Here is an 8,351-nt window from a genome sequence, read left to right as displayed (position 1 = left end):
GATTATTCAGTTATTATTTCTACTTCAAGGGGATTCCTGAATCATTAAACTTAGTAATTTCTATAGCTACTATGGGTCTCTGATTATATTGCTCACCTAATGAAACAGTTAACAGATTACCACACTGAAAGTTCTCAAGGGGGAAAATGTCTAAAATATTCATCTTTTAAATTTCAAGTCTTTAATCAGGATTGTTAGCTAGGGTGGACTTAATGAAGTTTCATCATGTACCTAAATTCAACTTTTAGGACATGAAGATTTTTTGTATTTTATTTTTAAAAACATAGCAATAGATATTTTTATGATATTTAAAAGGGAAAGTTTGTATGGCCACAAGATTTGAAGTAAGCATTTATAGAAACAAAGCATTAGTTCTTGAAGTTTAAGGGAAAAGCTGACAATATAATTGTATAACTGGGCGCTTTCCTAATCTTTCTACGTCTGCACCCTGTTCTCTTTAAGGAAGTGAACACCATGAATACCTTTTTGAGGTGTCAGTCTCTTCATGGAACCCCTCCTACAGGACAGGGTTCACCTCCTACAGGATTGAATACCCCTCCCTTACTAAATCTTTTGGACCAGAAAGGAAATATCCTTAGAACTACATACTAACTTTGGATAGGAAACTGATGCCATGAAATACTTTCTCATCTAAATCTTATCTTTTGATGTCTAGTGGTTGGTTGAGTGGTGGGTTAGCTTCTGTGCATATAAAAGTTGACGTGTGATTTTCAAGGTAGTAGGGTGATGGTACTATACAGTTTGCAAAAACAGGACCAGTAATATGTTGTTAAGAGTGAGAAACAAATAATATGAAGCTCATAGTGCTGTACTAGTTATATGTTGTTACAGGTGGGAAACAAATAATATGAAGCTCATAGTGCAAGCAGAAAAAGTTAAACTCTATACAATCATTTTAGTCCAGTGGGACAATCATTTAAAAAGGTTGAGAAATGCAGGGTAAGCCACCTAGAAACAAGTTATTTAACCCTAGTAAAGATTGCTTACTTTTTGACCACACTGACCAACTCTACTCTTTTTGTTTGTTTTTGACTCTCGAATGTGAAATGCTTGTACAAATAATCCATACATACATTTAGTTTAATGTGTTAACAATTGAAAATTATTTTGAAAACAAAACTCATATATGATACTCTTCACTCCTTTCTGCAATAAGGAATTATGCTGTTTTATTCTAGAAGAGGGATCCTTAAAGCACTCTTCTAAGAAAAGTACATTGTGGATGATGTGAATGAATAGAATCCCCATAAATGTGGAAGAAACTCTTATGCTCTACCATTATCCTTTCTCTGGGGGTCTACACTAAAATCCATTTGCAGACCACATTGCCTGTGATAGGGTGTGAACTGAAAACCTGGACTTTCTCTCTAAGTCCAATCCCGTGGTTCAATCACTTGTAATTGATATTTATGTATAAAATAATACAATACAGCTCCGCATTTTAAATTACTTAGGCTAAACAGAATACACAAGTATTGCCCATGAATAAGGCATTTGAATTATTTACATGTTAATTTCAAGCTTAACCAAACCTTTTTATTAAACTAATCTTATTCTTTACTCCTTCTCTCACTCACATAGACCAAAAATATAAAGAAAGAATATATCTGAAGCCAAATCAACTCATATTGTTTTCAAATGTTTGCCTTACATGAAGATATATTTTAAGCAGATATTTGACATCCATTATTTGACTCCTCCAGAGGATCTTATCATCCACTCATTGCACTTGATATCAAAGCAAATATCAGTGTACAGACTGACTCAGGTCTTTATGTTATATACTGCTGCATGTAATCAATTTGGCATACAATATATGGTTTACATTATTTGGAACAAATTTTTGTTTCAAAAACTGTTGCTTGTAACCTATTCTATAAGCCCTATATTTTAGATAAACAGTATTTCTATTTACCATGGAGAAATAGGACTCCAAGAGAAGCTTGCTGTAGAAATTCAGTAAATATTTGAAATTGAACTGATTCTACATTAGTTATATCTTTCAGGAAAAGTGGTAAATCAGAAATCTTTTACCTCTCTGAACCAAGGAAGGTAAGAATTTAGGAACTGCCAGAGAGAGCCTAACATAGCCGTATTCTTAAATTTAGTATTTATTATTACCACTTAATATGTGCTACTGAGCAAAACATATTTCCGAGTCCACAGTCTAGTCAGAGAGAAGTCAAGTTGCCCAATGCCATCCTATAAGGTGCACTGATGACGGTCAGTATGGAAAGCTAGAGCAACAGAAAAGGAGTGCATAGCCAGGCCTCATGAGAGGAACTGAGGATAAGTAGTCAGGGAGTGCTTCTGAGAGTAGTAGACTCTGACATGACTGAGTTTTGGAGGAGAGAAGTGAGATGAGGGGTGAATTGAGTGAGTGCAGACACTACTGCCAGAAACAACAGCACATACAATGACTCAGAGACACAGACAAAGAGTTTGCTCAAGGAACTTCAGGTAATTCAGTATGGGTAGAATAAGAGGAGTTGGAGAAGAAAATGGGGGAATAGTAAAAGTTAAGAACTTAATTTGCTATTTTATGGAGTTTGGAAGTAATCTTTAAGGCAATGGGAAATCACTGAAGGCTTGTAAGTGAAGGAGTGACATGATCCGATTTACACAACCTGAGGAGCACCCTTGATCCTTGCTAGTGTGGACTGGGAGAACAAGAGAGAAGTTAGAGCCACTGGGCCAATGGGAAAGTGAATCAGTTTAAATTTTTACTGTGAAGTTTTAACAGTCAGCTTTAAGTATAATGAACTTCCTTTATGTTAAAATCTCTAGCTAAATGTAAATACCATATCTCTTTCCCAACACTAATGTATTTAGCTGCCATTCTTAGCCTGAACCAGTACTCTCTGTGCTTCCTTCTATCATGCTGGTCACTAACACTGGACAAGATACACCCACTGCTCTCATGGAAGCTGCGAATGGAGACTGTGGGAAGTGTTTTCAGGGAGGACAAGCCCAACTCATGTCATCAGGCAGACTGGAATCAAATCTTGGCTTTAGCAGCTTTAGCTTTGTGGCCTTGGGAAATTCCTTAAACTCTCGGAGCCTTGGTTTTCTCACCTTCAAAATGGAAACCAAAATATCTAGCAGGGTTGTAAGAATTGAAGATCATGTACACAGGGCTTCTAGCACAGAGTAAACCCTCGAGCAGTATACACATTTTATTATTAAAGACAAAATGTACATAAAAGACAACATTAAGACAAATTTCCTATTTTCTAGTTGCTCTTTTGAAGAAAAAAAGACATTGGCAGGAGCTCACAGTAGAGGAATGGGGCCTGAGACTCTCCTGTCACTCTGCTTCCAGGTCATTAGTGCTTGTGAGTAGCTAAGCAGCTGAGCTGCTCCAGAAAACCTATGCAAAACAATCTTGGTTTTAACTATGTAATCAACATGACAGGGCCATGGCTGAAATAAATATGAATGCTATGGCCAGGTGGCCTTGGGGATTGTGGAGTGCAATTAACCTGCCCACTCCCATTCCCAGAACTCTTCTCAGAGAGGTAATTTCCTTGTCACTCGTTGAGTTTGGTTCTGGCTATTAATTCCAAGCAGCATTTGTGCTTCCTCAGTGTGGTCCTGATCAGTACCACTTCCAGAGATCAGAGGAAACTAAATGAAGACTGTCTGAAGCATCAATTCCCCTTCCAAACCTTTCAGAAATTTCAAAAGATGTTAGTGAGCAGGGTAGTGTAGGAGGAGAGTTGGCACTTTTCTCCTATTTTCATAGGAATATAATGATCAGACCCACCCATTTCTGAATGTAATGAGGTTGCAATCCTCAGTCTAAGCAGAAAAACCTAGGTAGAGGGCAAATGGGGAATTCTATCCCTAGCAGTGCCGTGTGACAGCTTTGGGTAGAAGGTATGGAACCAGAGAAGGAAAGACTTCTACCTAACTGGGTTCCAATTCACGTTCATTTGGTACTGTTTCTTCTTTCTATTCCTAAAGTCAGGAAAATCAGAAAAATACTTCCCTCCATAGCTGCAGCTGGCATTTTTGCAGTGATCATTAGTAGAACATGTTGGCAGTGGAAACAGCTTTAGCATTTGCAGAACTGGCTGTCATTTGTGCCAAAAGCAAGTAGGAATAGAAATAGTAACACCAATATTATTACCATACCAGAAGTCAGCTAGCTATCCTGTGCCTATAGCTTTCGTAAGTCATGCCTAATACCCTTATCTCACCTGACCTTCATCTCACATTGTGTATGTGAAATGGGAGAGCAGCAGAAAGTGGGTTGAAAGGAAAAAAAAAACTTGTCACTGAGTTTGAATAGCCAGCTTGACATTGCAGCCCCCGACTATCTATTTGCAAAGGGTTTACCTCTTTTAATTGCAATAAAAACTTTAAAAGTAAACCCATTTTAGTGGAAGATTAATTAGTAGAAAATTTCCAGAAAGCAGTTTAGATAATCTGACCATATTTACCAATAGCCTTTTCAAAAATTCGTATTTCATCCAGAATGCCATTTTTAAGACTATACACTAAAGAAATAGTTTTAAATGCACACAAGGATTTTTAAGTACAAAAATGTATATGACAGATATTTATAATAAAAAAGAAATAATTGAATAAACATCCATAAAGTGTAAAATAGTCATTAATTTGAATATATTCAGTTCTTAAAGGGGTTTTATAGAACTTTAAATGACATGAGAAAAACACTTATTGTTTTCTCTTTTTCTCAATACAGGGAAGAGTTCCACTCAAGTTATCTCAAGTAAGGGGAATTTTTTCATAAGGATACACATGAAGTGAAACTAGCAAGGATTTTAAAAGCCATCAGGAATTGGGAGAGAAGCTGCTAATCTGTCCACTCTGCATCTCTTTTTCTTCCAAAGCCATCCCATTAATTCTCTTTCTGCCAATAGGAAGGCTAACACACATGCCCACGTGTTTCCAGATATGGCAGTTTATCATTGCCTTTCAGCTTGGGTTAAGTAAAGAGTAGTTTCCCTCTGAAAGGCCTGTGGAGAGCTAGGAACATTGATGGTGATGTTAAATAAAGCAGGAATCAAAACTACATTTATGGTATCACCATTCACTGACTCACTCAACACGTATGCATTGAACACTCACCATAAGGTGGCAACGTTGGCATGCATAGTCCTTGCTCTCACAGCTCTTCTAGCTTAGAGAATAAAGGCAATTCAAATCCATGTTCGTGGTGCTACAGTACACATGTGTGCATGATAGGAGAGCATCCTGAAAGAGATCCCAACTCAAACTTGGAGAAACATCAGAAAAGCATGTCCAGTTAATTTTTCTCCAGAAAGTAGTTTAGTGTAGCTATTTGAAGTTGTGTGTTTTTAAGGGGTTATAACTTAATGTGTTAGAGGGTATGAAGAATTTTGTAAGCCAGAATAAAAACTGTTAGTCTTCTGAGTGGCAATGGAACTATGATAAGTTTCAGCAGGGGAGAGAGGTGATCAAATTTGCAAGTTACAAAAATCCATAAATTCACTGTAGATAATGTACTGGCTGATGGGCAGCCTGGAGTCAGAGGGCCCAGTGGGAGACTTTATTAACAATAGCAGCAAAGTTGAAGGAGCCCATACTAGAGCTAGTACAAGTGGAGGGGGAGCAAACTACATGAACTTGAAAGATGTATAGCATCAACTGAACTTGGAGAATGATAATTTGTGTGGGATGAGTGAGGGAAAGGAGTCAAGGATAAAGCCCAGTTTTATAGCTTAGTGTAATTAACTGAGATTGAAAACAAAGAAGTAAGTGAGGGAAAGATAATGAGTTCAATGTTAAATACATTGAGTTTGTAGTGAGAATGAGACATCTAGGGGTGATGCCCAGGAGGATATTCGATCTATGCATCTGAAATGCAGAAAGGGGTCAGAGCTGCTGGAAACAGAGTTTGATATGTCATATGCATATGGGCCATACTTCAAATAATGAATATGCATAAGAGTCTGAGAATTAAATTATAATTTTTAATTATAATCTTTATAATTAAAAAATAAGAAAAAAAAGGAGCCGAGCGCAAGGCACAAACATACCTGAAGCACACAAAAAGAAAGAAAGAGAAACTCATGCAGGAAGGAGATGGAAATAGCCTTCAAAGAGGGAGGGAAATAATCCAGTGTACAGCATTGTCACCGAATTCAAGAAGAGAGAACATCAGGAAACAAGAATGACTTGGTGATAAGAAATCAATTTATAAAATATATATTAAGTCAAAGGAGAAAAATGATATATCAACAGTTGAGAAAAAGTCACTGGTAGAATCTAATGAATATTTTAATGGCAAGTGCTCCTTTAACATAATCATACATATGTATATATGCATGTGTATTTATATATGTGTATATATGCGGTGTTGTGTGTTTTGGGAGTCTCCAAGACCACTCTAGTTTTGATAGTTTACTAGGAGAACTCGGCATATAGTTGTATATTCAGGACTCGGCATATAGTTGTATATTCTCACAGCTATGATTTATTACGGTGAAAGGATATAAAATGAAACTAGCAAAGGAAAAAAGGGCACGGGGTGAAATCCAGGGTCCTCTCCCAGTGGAGTCAGACAGGATGAGCTTAATTCCTCCAGCAATGAGTTATAACAACACAAGTGAAATGTCTACCAGGGATGTTCATTAGAAGCTCAGGGCCCCAGTTTTTTATTGGGAGCTGGTCACACAGACACTGTCTGCCTAGCATTTTCTAAAACCTCAGAAGGAAAGATGTTCAGCATAAACCATATTGTTTGCACAGTTTAGGCATATAAGGTATTCTTAACAGGAAATGGTAGGAATCCTACCATGATCCAGATGCCACCCAAGGGCCAACCTTGCAAGCAAGTCTTTCTACAGAGGGCAGTCTCACGTTTGCCATGTTAACTCTTCTCTCTCTCTGTGTGTGTGTGTATGTATGTGTCTTTGTGTATGTGTGTTTGTGTGTGAGAGAGAGAGAATGATGGTTGCATACACATTAGAAAATTAGGAGAGATGCCTGCTCTTTCCATTATTACTGAATATTGTTCTGAAAGTATTAAACAATATAATTAAGAAGGAAGAAATCAGACAGAATAAATATTGTAAAGTAGGTAATGTTACTTAAGAATAATACAATTTTATATTTGAAAATTATAGAAAATCAGTTCTAGCTTTGCACAGTGGCAGTATCACAGCCACTGAGGTCTGAGATGCAATTATTGCTCATTGAAAACTTTTCCCAAAACCCCTGTCATGATGACTTGCAATATAGTTGACATTGGTAATTTTTGACAGTCTCTAAGGAGACCGATTTTTTAAAAAAGAAGAAAATCAGTTCTAGAAAGTATCAAGATAATAAAATGATTTGGAAATTTTAAAAATATACCAGAAAAATTAGAATATGTAATAAAAATCAGAAAAGATAAATGATCTAAGAATGCACTTTGAGGAAAGTGCAGGAAGTCAATTCAGTGTGTGAATAGGTCCAGACCATATCAGGAAGAAGTGAGAAACCAGTATGACTATAGCTGAGAGTAAGGTAATAGAGAATGAATAATGAGGCTGGAGAGTAAAAATCGGGGCATAACATGCAGGGCTTTGTAAGCCATGATTGGGATTTTTAAAATTCCATTCTTAAAGCAATAGAAAATTTCTGAAGAGTTTAAAAAGTGTTAAAATACAATAACATTTGCACTCCGAAAGCATCATTCTAGCTGCAAATATGGAAATAGTTTTGAGGTGAGCCAGATACATAAGCTTTGGATGGAGATTTACAAGAATAATATCTACTATAGAATGAAATCCCGACAATAGATTCTAATAGTTTAGGGTGATGGCAGTAAAGATGAAAGAAAACTAGAATAATTTAGTGATATTTAGGAAATACAACTGGTAGCACTCTATAATTAATGGGATGTGAGGATGAGAGTGAGTGAGGAGCTTCAATGACTTCCAGATTTCTGGATTACACAGCTGTACAGATGAGAGCATCATTTTGTGAGATTAAAAAACACTGAGAACATAACTCAAATAGACTAAATTCATAACTTGAATCCTTTTTTCTTAAAACTATTATTTTAACATGTGTTTCAATAGCTATTTTGAAACTCAGAAAACTGAGGAATGATTTTTTAAATTCTTTTATTCTCTGAAGACATGGGCTCACATCATCTGAAGGGGGATGGCCAAAGGGCAATAAAAAAAATTACCATGAGTTAGAAGAACATTTTTAAGTGTACCAAAATAGTACCATGTCAAATATAAAGTTTTTATCTAATGAAATTATAAGCAGAAATCTAATTGTGCCCTTCTCTGGAGTGGTACACTGGGAAAGCAGATTTGAGTTTCTCTTAAGTATCGTGTGAATGT

General features: G+C 36.5%; 1 non-coding gene across 1 annotated transcript; it reads left to right on the top strand.

The window, feature by feature from the left end:
* The first annotated feature begins 7,151 nt into the window (after positions 1–7,151).
* On the top strand, positions 7,152–7,289 carry LOC112440153 (U4 spliceosomal RNA). The gene has a single exon (XR_003028343.1). It is a non-coding gene; the product is annotated as a U4 spliceosomal RNA (small nuclear RNA).
* The last annotated feature ends 1,062 nt before the right edge of the window (positions 7,290–8,351 follow it).

This window comes from Pan paniscus, chromosome 5 (genome assembly GCF_029289425.2).
Source record: "Pan paniscus chromosome 5, NHGRI_mPanPan1-v2.0_pri, whole genome shotgun sequence".
Taxonomy (NCBI): Eukaryota; Metazoa; Chordata; class Mammalia; order Primates; family Hominidae; genus Pan; species Pan paniscus.
This window is presented reverse-complemented; position numbering and strand designations above follow the sequence as displayed.